The sequence below is a fragment of the Gossypium hirsutum genome, chromosome A12 (assembly GCF_007990345.1).
Source record: "Gossypium hirsutum isolate 1008001.06 chromosome A12, Gossypium_hirsutum_v2.1, whole genome shotgun sequence".
Taxonomy (NCBI): Eukaryota; Viridiplantae; Streptophyta; class Magnoliopsida; order Malvales; family Malvaceae; genus Gossypium; species Gossypium hirsutum.
The window spans coordinates 44285395-44299320 of NC_053435.1; positions in this window are offsets into that span (position 1 = coordinate 44285395).

Genomic DNA, 13926 nt, shown 5'->3' on the forward strand with positions numbered 1-13926 from the left:
CAGTTGAGAGGTGCTTGTGTGTTTTCTAAGATTAATTTGAGATCGGGGTATCATCAGTTGAAAGTTAAGGAGAGGGATATATCGACGATAGCGTTTAGGATTAGAAATAGCCATTATGACTTCTTAGTGATGCCGTTTAAGCTTACAAATACTCCTGCAACTTTCATGGATTTAATGAATCGTATCTTGCAGCCCTACTTAGATCAGTTTGTGATGGTCTTCATTGATGATATATTAATGTATTCGTGATTTGGGGATGAGCATGATCACCATCTTTGAGTTGTGCTTCAAACCCTCAAAGAGAGATGACTTTTTACCAAATTTAGTAAGTGTGAATTTTGGCTTTCTGAGGTGACCTTTTTAGGTCACATTGTCACGGTGGATGGTATCCAAGTGGATCCACAAAAGATTCAGGCAGTGGTATATTAGAGCCATCGTATAATGTTTCTGAAGTTCATAGTTTTCTAGGCCTCATCGGGTATTATCGGTAGTTTGTTAAAAGTTTTTCAATGATTGTTACTTGTTGACCAAGTTGCTACAGAAAGGAGTTCCATTTTAGTGGAATGAGAAGTGACAAAAAAGTTTTGATCAGCTTAAGGCAATTTTGACAAAGACACCAGTTTTGACCCAGTTAAAGTCAGATAACGTCTATGTAGTGTTCAGTGATGCGTCCGTGAATGGACTTGGCTACATTCTCATACAGGAAGGTAAGATAGTTGCTTACATATCTAGGTAGCTTAAGGCGCATGGGTGTAACTACCCTAATCATAATTTGGAGTTAGCAGCAGTGGTTTTCGCAATGAAGAGTTGGAGACACTATCTGTTTGGAGGGAAGTGTTATATCTATACCAAAAACAAGAGTATTAAGTATTTTCTCACCCAGAAGGAGCTAAATTTGAGGTAGTGTAGATGGATCAAGTTGTTTAAGGACTATGACTACATTATTGACTACCATCCGAGTAAAGATAATGTGGTAGCAAATGTATTGAGTCACAAATCAGTAGTAGTGTTGCGAGTGATGTTTGTGAGTTTGAGTTTGTTAGAGCATGATGGTTTATTAGCTGAGCTTCAGGTTGAATCAATGTTGGTGCGAGGGGTAAAAGAGGTGTAGAAGTCTGATGACAGTTTGGTCGCCAGCGCAGACAAAGGGAGATGAGGAGAAGCATCAGGCTTCAAATTGAAAGATGGCGATGTATTGTATTTCAGAGGGTGACTTTGTGTTCCAGCAAGTAAGTTGAGGGATAAGGTCCTTCGTGAGGCACATAGTAGTCCATATATTATGCACACAGTTAGTAACAAGATGTATCAGGAGCTTCATCCATTTTATTGGTGGCCAAAGATAAAGAGAGATATGTCAAAGTTTTTAACTTGATGCTTAGCTTGTCAATAGATGTGTCAAAGATAAAGAGTTGTAACGACCCAAATTCTCAGGTCAATAGTTGAGTGATGACTCGGGTTGGTGATAGATAAATTTATTTAGGGGTCGAGTTTTTTTGGAAATAATTTGGGTCAATTTTGGAAATTTTTATAAGAATTTAAGGATGTTGGGAGGCTTGTGTGAAGTAGAGGGAAGATGGATGGCTAATATGGTTATTGTACCATTTTTGAATAAAAATCTGCTCCTAATTAATGGGAAAAGATTTTTCGGCAGATTGAGGTGATGGATAAAGTTGACTTGTCCCCATTTTCACTATATTATAATCACTCTATTTTTTTCTTTATTTTTCTTCATTTCTATAGCTTCTACACACTTCTTCTACATTTCTTCATTTTTTTTCTTTCTTCTATTTTTTTTTCTTAGCAAACCGTGTAGAGGGAGAGAGATTGGAGTGAGTTTTCTCACCATTTTCTTCCTCCAAATTTCAAAGAAGGTAAGAGACTTGATTTAACCTTTTAAAATTCCATGAAAAAAATCTATGTTCTTCAAAGATGAAGGTAAATGTTATTGGGTGTTTAGGAGGGTTTGAGTTTGAGGAAGTTTATACCCATTTTCTCATATTTTTATTTAAAGAATGTATTTTCGCATCCTATAGACCCTTATTTATGTGGGAAATCTTGTATGGTGCATGGTTATTAATTAAAGAGGGTGCTGAATCTTCTAAAGTTAAGGGTAAAGGCAAAGTGGCGGAGAGCTTGGCAAGAAGCATGGTTGGTGTTCTTCCATCAAGGTGGTACCTTCTAACTCTCCTATGCTTCTTAATAACTCATAGATATGATGCTTGTGTGATAATGTATGCATGTTGTCTGTCTTTGGGTGGAAATCGTGTTTGGATGATTAAAATGAAACTAAAAATTTAGTTGTGAAATCTGCAAGAAACAAATTATTACATGAGAAATAGGTTTGAAAATTCGCCATAAATTCTGTAAAATAATTAGGAAGTGATCTATACATCATTGTAACCATGAGTCAGTCTAGTTTTGTTTACAATAAACAAAGATCGATTTTTATTTTTATTTTAAAATATATGAATTTTTGAGTGTTGAAAGGTCATAAAAATTTGGCAGGGGAATTCTTATAAAATAGATTTAGCAGCGACTTTGAAAAAAAATCACCAAAAATTTCACAAGATAAAATAAGAAGTGAGCCTTATATCTCTATAATAGTATGAAATTCTAGTTTCGTTTAAAACAAACGGTGCTCGATTTAAAGTTATATATTAAGAGTTATTAATTTTTAAATAAGCAAAGGTCAAAATATCAAGGCAGCAAACTGTCATATTTCATTAGTTAATATTTTAGCCAGAATGATACGCAAGTATGAGACTCGAATGTCATGGTTGTATATTTGTCATTATATGTTTGATGCTTTGGTTGCACTCAACCTTAGGGCTCTAACCTAACTAGCGGCCATGAGTGGCATTTGGGATAACCCTATGGATACCCGAGATTATTTAACTAGCGGCCATGAGTGGCGTGAGACTATTCGAATACCCAATTATTTGAGCACATGTGCAGTCTAACAAGTTTGAGAAGTTTGATATGCAAGTGATTTGGTTATGTAGATTGAATGACTCATGATTTGATTATTCAAGTCTGTAAAGCTCAACCTTCGAGTTGTCTTCATTTTCAGATTAGTAGACTTTGTTTGTGCTTAAGGAACATCACCGACGAGGGACTTCCAGCATCACATATGAAGAAAACAATACCTTACCTACTTGTGGGCATTGTATTCCTAGGGCCTTACTTGTATTTTGTAGGTTTGTAACTCATTTATTGTTTTGGTTATTTTGACTATTTTGATACACGATGACATTGGAGCTCTACATATTTTGTATAACTACTTTTATTACTATTTTCAGTATAACTATGTATGATATTTTCTCTTAAATAAAATGTATTTCAATGTTTTAAATTATTTGAAAATATTGTTGGATTGCTCCGGTGACCCGATGTAGCGCCTTAGTCTTCACATACTTACAATGAATTGCACGTTAATAAAGGCCTAATGAGCAAAATGATTTTTGACATGTAAGTTTCAAAGGTGCTTTACATTGTGATACATTTTCTCATTTCCTTAGATTTTATACAAATATCCATTTCATATAATAGTTCGTGAGAAGACCTATTCCCATTACTTTTTAACTTTTACATAACAAATTTAATATTTTAAAATGGTATCGACTAAAAGCATGAATAAGCAAATTAGGCTCATTCTTGGATTTAATGACATTATTAACATTTTTCACATTAACAATATAATTTGAACTTGTTAATTCTTTCATGGAAATCAAAATATCATACCTCATTATTAGTCAATTTGATACATCATAACCAAGGCTTGTTAAGCTTCAATATTTCTCAACAATTTTTCTAACACACTCATTATTAGTCAATTTGATACATCATAACCAAGGCTTGTTAAGCTTCAATATTTCTCAACAATTTTTCTAACACACTAACTTGTGGGAAATCTCACATGATCAACATATAACTATTTTGCATACTCATAACATAATTTCATTAATTCCTAAACATATTAGAATAAGAAAATAAGGTAATCCAAGAGTACTTACCTCTTGGATGCCAAAACATTAAAACTCAAGCTTTCAAATTATTGTTTCTACCCTTCTTGCTAGAAAATTCAATACCCATCAGTCTCTCATATTCCATAAACCAAAAATATAAAAAAAAATTGACATCCAAGCTTCCCATGTTTTCTCAACACAACTAAACTCAAATAGTTAGGAGAGGTGGAAACCACAATTTCTTACCTTGATGAAGCTTTCTCTCTTAAGCTTTCATTTTCTCTCTCATAAAACCATAAACTCCTTGCTTAAAATTAAAGAAATGATGATGGAAAACTAATATGAAAATTATTTTCTAAGATATTTTAGCAAAATCTCAAAGTAGAAGGTGAAGTTTTTAAGCATTTTTAGAGAAATATGTAGGAAACATGAGAAAGGGAGAGAGAACTCCCATGGAAGATGATGGTCGGACGGTAGGGGAAGGGTGGAGAGTGTGCTATACTCTTTTCCCCCTTAAAAAAAAATCTAAGTAGGCCATGGGCCCCAATTCTGTTATACAAGCCCAAAACCTTAAGGTAATAATGACCCACTTAAATTATAATCCAATAGCCTAATATCCATATATCACTTATAACGTCATATCAATGTTTTCATCATAAAAGACTTTATAAATATCAAATTACCTTTTTGTTGTAAAATTACATTTTTACCTTTTTTATTACTTAACAATATTTCTTCACAATAATAGCCAATCATCAAGTCCAAATCTCATAATTCACTTATAATATTTAATATAAATTTATGGATGATAAAAATTACACATTCTTCATTGTCGCACTAAAATTGAAATTTTACAATTTAATCGTTACATTTTTTTCATTTCCTTCAATTTAATCCCAAAAGTTATTTTTATTACACTAAAATCTAATCCAACTTATCCTTATCCCGATTAGTCACATTTTTCACATTTTGGTAAATTTGCATCATGGTCTTCAAACTTTTCAAAATTCGTGTTTTGATCCTTTCATCATATTTTCACTTCTAAAATTCTTTTCATTAATTCTCATCTTAAATATTAACTTTGTTTTCATAAGATTCCCTTATTTAACTCACATTCCACATTTTGTCAACAATTTACTGTATTTGTCACCAGAATAATGCCACATGTCACATCGAAAATTTTGATACAAAATTTGGACAAGATTTCGTGGAATTTTTTGGTAGTAAACAATGATCATCCCCAATGTGATTAAGAAATGCACAAATTTTCCCATAATTAACTTTTTTTCCCAACTTCTAAACCCTTTAATAGTGAAAACATCCCTACTAGGTTGAGCAATAAATTTCATTTTAGAAAGGCAATGTGGAAAACAATATACAATATGCTTAGTTGGAGAACACTCAAGCTAAAAAGAAAATTGAATAAACCAAGAAAACCGCAGATCATGTTTTGTAATAGCATAGTGAACTTCTTTAGCTCCCATAAGTGGAGATTTCAAAGGATATCAACTATAACTTTGATACTCAAGCCTTGAAATTTTGAATTGTATACTGCTTTTTTTAGCATCGACATCTTTCTTTCCAGAAAAAAAAATTCAATCTTTTTTTACTTTCCTCCAAATAATAAATTCACACAGCCTATAATAATAATATAAATCTATTAGTTTAAATTTATATAAAGATAAAATCTTAAAGGGTTCAAAATTTTATTACTATTAATTTAACAAATATACTTACTATTAATACGTTAAATATAGTTTTTCAGGAAAAATATAAATTCTTTCACTGATATGTAATTGAGTTATTTGTATCAAAATTAAAATTAGAATTGTTAATTATCGAAGAAATGCTTTTATTCATGGAAATCAAGATACATATGTTAAAATTAATTACTTTTAGCAATATGGATACAATAAAATAAGGTTCTTTTTAAACACTTTTAGCCATCAACCCATCATGTCACATAGATATCATAAAAGTTTTAAGTTTCATTTATTTTCATTTAAAATTTTTAATTTATTCAAAAATAAAAATAAATGTCAATAATTTAAGTTTATAAGTCATCTTCTTATGTAAGCTATGAAATATGGGAAAAATCATTTTTTGTATATGACTTAACTTTTAACTCAGATATTAAATAAAAAAGTTTTTTTCTTCTACTTGAAGGCACGCTTTTTTTGGGGGGGATTTTAGGGTTGACGGTGTAGCGTGTCACTGCTAGGGGTTTCAGTTGGTGATGAAGGCAGATCTAGCAAATCTAAATCTTGAAGATGAAGATGATGAAGAAGATGAGGAGCCAATTTCGTGTGAGAAAGATTCGATTGAGACAAAGGATGATTATCGGTTTTGCTTGGTAGGGAAAGTATTAACGGATTGTGTGGTTCACTTTCTCTTTCTAAAAAAAACTTTGGCTAATCTATGGCACCCATTAGGTGGAGTTTCAATTACGGATATAGGGGAGAAAAGGTATGTATTCTGTTTTTCTATGAGGTAGATATAAAGAGGGTTTTTGATTGTATTGTAACAGCCCGACTCTCAGTGGTGTCGAAAACAATGGTTTCAAGACCTCAAATCCGACGAGTAAGTCTGTAATAATTATTATTTAATTCGTATGAGTCAATTTAAATTTTTATTGATTTTTTTATTTGATAAATTTAATTAAATTAAATAAATGGGTATATTTAAGTGGTTGTCTCGAAAGTCAAACAGTTTCGAAAAATGAGGTATTGAGACCTCGTTTTGGTAAAATGAGCCTATGAATATTTTTACTAAATGTTTACAAAGATATTATTTTGTTATCTAAAATTTTGGTTTAGAAATTTTAATGTTTGACTGGCTAATTAATTAAAAAAGACTAAATTGTAAAAGATGTAAAATCTAGTCACTATTGAATTATAATGATTCGATGGCTTTATTATTAAGTGGGGGAGGACTTATATGGTAATTAAACCATGGTATAATTTGATGGACGGATTTAGACTTTGAATTAGTTAAAATGCATGATAATTAAAGGGAAAATTTGTAATTTAATAAATAAAACTTAAGTAAAATAATAATAAAATAAACATCATCTTCATCTTTCCTTCAATTCTACTGAAAATAACCAAAAACTCTATTGAATGAGCTTGAGATTCGGCCAAGCATAGGTACATGCATGCCATTTTTCATCTGTTTCTCGTAATTTTTATGTTTTTGAGATCGTTCCAACTAGGTCCAGCTAACCTGTACCTTCGTTTTTGAAACTACTAAAGATTTTAGATTTTACCATTAATGAATCTCAATTATTCTTGATGTTAAATGGTGAATTTGTATTCAAGGTTGTTGATTTAAAGTAATTTGTAAAGTAATTTTTGTTAGTTTTTAGTTAAATGATTAAATTGACAAAATGCTAAAATTTACATGGATTTTGTGATTTGTGAATAATTATGGATTGTACTAGTTTAGAAAGAAATTTGGCTAGCATGGAAAATTATTAAATTTTGTTAAATTTGAAAGGGTTTAGGGACTAAATTGTGATAAATGTAAAAGCTCAAGAAAAATATGTAAATAATAAAAACTTGAGGGTCACGGGCATAAAAATAAGTTGGAATATGTATTTGGATTTGATAAATTGAATTTAATCAATATAGGTCAAAATTTGACTCGAACGGTGGATAATCGAGGAAAAGGAAAAATTGCATGTCAGTCCCTATGAGTCAATTGTTAGCAAATATTAGGTAAGTTCCTAGAATTATTGAATAAATTTATGTGTTTATAAATTATGTTGTTTTCTATTTGTTTAAATTGAGTTGTGATTGAATAGTTAGTAATGAAATTTAATTATGAACTTTATATAATTATTGATAAAGTAAAAGTGTACTTTTCAAAAATTGAGAAATGGTTGTGAAATATGAATGATATTTCTCGAAATGGATGAAATAAATATACGGAATGTGTACAGATATTATGGGAGTGCCTTTGATTTTGTTAATGTGATGAACTCAGTTTAAATGCCCGTTTAAACATAGTAAACGATTAGGATACGATTGGCATGCCAATAGGATTAGAAGGCGCGCTTGTACGGGATTGCACTTCGGTGCCTCTGATTGAACATTATTGCCTCTGCTGCACTTCAATGCCTCTGTTACACATCTTTGATGCCTCTGATGTGGTGTAGTTACCTGAGTATCCGAGTCAAGTTACTATAGTTTATCGAGCCATATATTAAATGACTTGAAACTTATTTACTTGTTCAATTCTATAGAGCATTTAAATTGTTACTATTTGTTAAATAGCACCATGAAATGTTTATGTATAAATTTTGATAAGTATCATTTATGTTCTATATGATTATATACTAATGCAATGTGATTTTGCATTTGATTATCAAGGATTAGAAATTCACCCTCTTGATTACCTATTTTGTTTAAGGTAAGTTGATATTGATTTCATGAATGATTTGGAAATGATATGTTTAGGTGAATATGAAGATGTTAAATGATGAAATTGAAGAACTAATGACTATGTGATTAAAAGTTGTTTGTAACAATATTGAAACGAAAGGAAAGTTATAGTTATACGTATGAAACATATGCTTTGTAATGCAATATTGGTGATAGAGTTATAAATTTAAATATCAAAGAATGATTTGTTTTTACTTGTATTATAGTGGTTTATGAATCACTTAATTGAAAGTTTCGGTACTGACATTATGTATTTTTTGAAACGATTGTCAAGTTAAGAAGTTTAATACTCTTTTAGTATTCATTTAAGGAATGAGGTAAATTGATTTGAATCTTTAGCTATGGACTTACTTAGTTTCTAAAGCTTACCTATTTTCATTTTTGTTTATGTAGTTAACGTTTTGCAGAACAGTTCGGACGAATCAACTTCAACGCTCACACTATCCAGATTCTCTTCGGTAGTTTTTGTTTTTGAGTCATTTCCGTTGTGGCATGTATATAGGACTTGATGTGGTTAAGGTTAATTTATTATTTGAATTGTAATTAATGTCTTATGGTTATGATTTGGTAAGCTATGTCCCAAGTTGATAATGTTTTGGTATGGAAATGTTTGTGCCTTTGATTAAGCATTGTTTTGATTTGGTAATTTTAATGATGTTGAAATGGGGTATGGCTATTTTGATAGGTAATTTATGGTGTTGGTTATGTTGTACTTGTTTATGGTATGTGTTTGGTATTAAGTAATGGTAATATAGTTGCTAAATGAATAGTATGTGTACAATAGTAATCTTTCAAGTGATGAGCTTATTGTATTTGTGTAACAATTGCAGTGTCAATGAAGACGCATTGGTTTGGCACGTATGATGTGAGATTTTATATGTGTTTGAATGTGTTTTTAACCATGTGAAACAACCTAGGTATGGTATGTCTTAATGTGCAAGATTTAAGCTTACTTTGGCTTGTTTTAGGGGTAACATAAGTTGCACCTAGCCTGGGACATGAGCTGTCACACGGCCATGTGACCCAACTTCAAATATACACACAGTTTAGCACACGATCTACGACACAATCATGTGGCCTTATTTCAAATAATCACATGGGCGGACACACGGGCTGGGACATGATCGTGTGACCTGACTTCGAATGTTCACACGGTCTAAGCTATGTCGTACAGATTGGCCATACAGCCGTGCAATCCCTATTTTCCAATTTTTTAATTTTTTTTGTAAATTTATAATTTGTTTCAATTTGATCCTGGGTTGTTTCCAAACTATTTTTAGGACCTTGTAGGTTCAATTTAAGGCCCATATCTGTATTTATGCCATGATTTGAATTATTTTTTTTGTTAGTGTTTAATTATAAAATTTATTCCATTATGAATTAAATGTATTATTTTGATCGATAATGCTCTGTAACCCTAATTCAGTAATAGAAATGGGTTAAGGATGTTACATGTATGCCTTAGTCGTTTAACAATCAAATAATTTGGCCCAATGGGTAATTGAACTTGAAAATTGGACTTGAGATCGTAAATTAGGCTCAGCAGTCCAAAACTAAGACCAACACCTAAGAACTGGTTGAACTGGGCCCGGTATGTGAAACCGGGCTGACGATCCAACCGATGAGGAAACCAGACCCGTTAGGTTGTCACTAACCTAAATCAAACCTACTCGGGGTACCATAAGGGTTTCGTACCTATATAAAGAGAGCCTTGGGTAATTAAAAGATAAATATTAGATTAAATTTAATATTAAAGTGATTAAGTTTAATCATAGTTAAACTCTCTAAACTCTCTTTATATAAAGAGAGCCTTGGATAATTATTTAACACATACTTGAATTTAAGAGAAAGTTGTGGAGAGAAAATTCTTTGAAGTGATTATTTCAGAAAATTTGTAGAGATATTTTTTTGATTTACAACTTGACCCAAAAGTTTAGAGAAATTATGAAATTACCCCACTGTTAATTTTTTTGAATACTTTTCTTATTCGAAGTGAGCCCACACTCGACAAAGGTGAGCTTGAGGATAGCGGAGAAGACTACTCGATCGAAGCACTTATCCTAGACGAATCGAAAAGGTATAACTTTGATTAAGTGTTTATTACTTTAGATATCACAACCAAGATCTTAATGTGGAAAAATTTTAAAACTCTAGTTTTTCCCTAAATTTATTTTCTGCTACATTTTCGGAACCCTTTTTTCCAACAAAAATTGTCTTTAAGACAAGGGCTAGAGGGATATGCTTATTTATAAAATGAAAGGCTAACATTTTTTTGCTTTTTGTGTGGAAAGTTAGGCCATGGTGAGGGTTTTGTCTGGTAAGGATGATAATAGGTGTTCAAGAGGTAGAGTTTCATTGGCAGTAAATGGCTTAGAGAGGATGGTTCAAATGGATCCCAATGGGGTAGTAATCCATTTGGCATGGATATAGATGATTGTGGTAATGGAAAGGGTGTTGGGGTTACACAGATTAGTAGCTACTATGGGAATATAGGGAGTAAAGAAGGAAGCGTGGTTGCTTAAAGCTATACTGGAGGATAAGCTAATTAAGAAATGTGCTAGGAAGAAGAGACAAAGAATAAATGAAAGGCAATCAACTAGGTCTGGTACTGGTTCACTGATTAAAATTAATGAGAGATCGACAGACGCTGGCGAGCGAGCTAACTGAGAATAATGAAAATCTTAAGTTGGAACATTTATAGATTGGGGCATCCACGAGCAGTTAATCACCTCAGGAATAAGGTGAGGCATGTACAACCCTAGATTTTTTTTCTAATAGAAATAAAATTAAATGAAAAGAGAATGGAAATGGTTCAACTAAAGTGTGGCTTTGTTAATAAAATACATGTGGGAGCGTATTGGTAAAAATGGGGTTGTCACTAGGTTGGAGATGGAGTATGTCGTACAGTTGAGAAGTTTTTTAGCCAGCCATATTGATTTGGAGGTAAAGGAAAGAAAGGGTATGCTGTCTTGGAGGCTTACAGGGTTTTATGGTGCATTGGAGGAATGCAAAAGAAGGGAGTCATGAGATCTACTAAGGAGGTTAGGGAATTATCAAGATTTGTCATAGATGGTTATGAGAGATTTTAATGAGATTATGTTTTCATTTGAAAAAGGAGGGGTTGATTGAGGAATGAAAAAAACATGGCTCACTTCAAAGAGGTGTTGGAGGAATGCAATTTCAGGACTTGGGTTTTTAGGGGAGATAATTCATATAGGTAAGAGGCTGATTGGCAGAAAATAAAGCTCGTGAGAGAATTGATAGAGTGGTTTCTAATTTGGCCTAGTGGAAGATTTTTTCAGGGTATTCTTTAAAATGTTTGCCTCATGTTATTTCAGATCATTGTCCGATATTGGTGGATTTGACAATTGACTATAGAGGGTATTTGACTTCGGGAAAGAGGGTTTAAATTTAACACAAATTGGATTTTAGAGGATTGTTGTGAACAAATAGTTAAAGATTTCTAAGAGGGGAATTTTGTTGATGTTCCTACGAAGTTTGGTAAACTAGGTTGGTTTCTTAGAGCTGGTATGGAATGAATTTCTGTCAGCAAGAGAAAACCATCAACAGTTTTAAAGAAGAGATTAGCTTACTTGATTTCATTTGATCCGAATGACGAAACATTAGCAGAGTTGGAAGAAGCGAAGTTGACATTGAACCTGGAAGCTAATAAAGATGAGTTGTTTTGAGAGAAGTGAGTAAGGGCAAACTAGCTTCATTTTGGGGATAGAAATACATCTTTGTTTTCATCACTTAGCAAACCAATGCAAAAAGAAGAATATTGTGAAGAAATTGAAAGGAACGAATGAGAGGTAGGTCGTTGGGGAGGAGGAGAAGGCAAGGGTAGCGACTAACTATTTTAAGGAGTTTTTTACAGCTTCACATATGATAAGTAATGCTAAAATGTTGTCGAGGATTCTGACTTGCGTTCAAGAGGATATTAACACGGAGCTTGTTGAGGAGCTTAGGCCTAAGGAAGTGGTGGAAGTAGTAAAAGGTATGGCACCATTAAAGGCATAAGGTGTGTATGGGTATCCTGCACTATTCTATCAAAAGTACTGGCACATTGTGGGAGATGAGATAATTAAGTATTATTTAGAAGTACTGAATAAGAGGAAAGAGGTAAATGCAATCAATAGCACTATTATTGTACTTTATCTGAAAGTGAATACATCAAACTGTATGGTGCAATTCAGTCCGACTAGCCTTTGCAATGTGGTGTATAAAATCATCTCTAAAGTAGTGGTTAATAGATTTCTAACTGTGCTGGATAAATGTATAGATAATGCACAAGCAACTTTTGTTCTTAGAAGACAAATCACAGACAATATGTTTATTGCATACGAGATGTTATAGTCTCCGAAATAGAAACAAGTGGGACACGGGGTTAATTTGCACTAAAACTAAACGTGAGTAAAGCCTATGATAGGATGAAATGGAGCTTCATAGAATAAGTTATGAGTCGTATAATATTTTGTGATGAATGGGTGTCTTTAGTGATGGGGTGCGTTCGAATGGTTAAATACTTGGTTTTGTTAAATGGGGTTCAATGAGACAAATTCAAACCCTCAACTGGGTTGAGACATAGAGATTCACTAACCCTCAAGAAGTCTTTATAAAATCAATTTTACAAGTCATTCTTGTTTATATAATGCAATACTATTGATTTCCTATTACGTTGTGTCATGATTTGAAAAGTATTACCAGTAAGTTCTGGTGGAGAAATTCTAAATCAAGGAAAGGAATCTATTAGTGTGATTGGAGGGAGATGTGCAAGCCGAAAACACAATCAGGATAGGGTTTTAGGGATTTGACAAAGTTCAGCATTGTGTTGCTTGCAAAATAGGGTTAGAGATTAGTTATGAATTCGAATTGTTTGTTTGCTCATGCCATAAAGGTAAAGTACTATCCAAAAAGTTATTTTATGATTGCCAGATTAGGTTCTTACTCTTCATATACCTTGAGGAGCATTTGGAGTGCGCGACGACTTTTGGAAATAGGTATGGGCTGGAGAGTTGGAAATTGCGTATCGATGAACATTTGAAAAGATGCTTGGTTACCACGCCCTGGAGATGAAAGAGTAGCAGTTTAGAATATTAATATTAATTATACAATGGTAGCAGACCTTATTAATATGGAGTCAGCTACCTGGAATTTGGAGGCCTTGAGAAAACTTTTTGTTGAATAGTAAGTAAATAGAATACTGACTATCCAAGTTGTTGAATTTGATCTTAGAGATGAGAGAGTGTGGAGATGTGACAACATAGGGGTGTATTCGGAAAAAAATGGGTACAAATGGCTACTAAATGGGGTGCGACATAGCCTAGGGAAGGGATGCAACAAAGTACGTTATTACAAAATTTCTACAACAAATTATGGAGACTACAAATCATGAGCAAAATTAAAATTACAATTTGAAAAGTGGTTAATAATTACATCCCTACGTTTGATAATTTACAGTTGAAGAAATTTTTGGTGGTGAGTTGTTGTCCTCTATGTCATATAATGGATGATTCAAT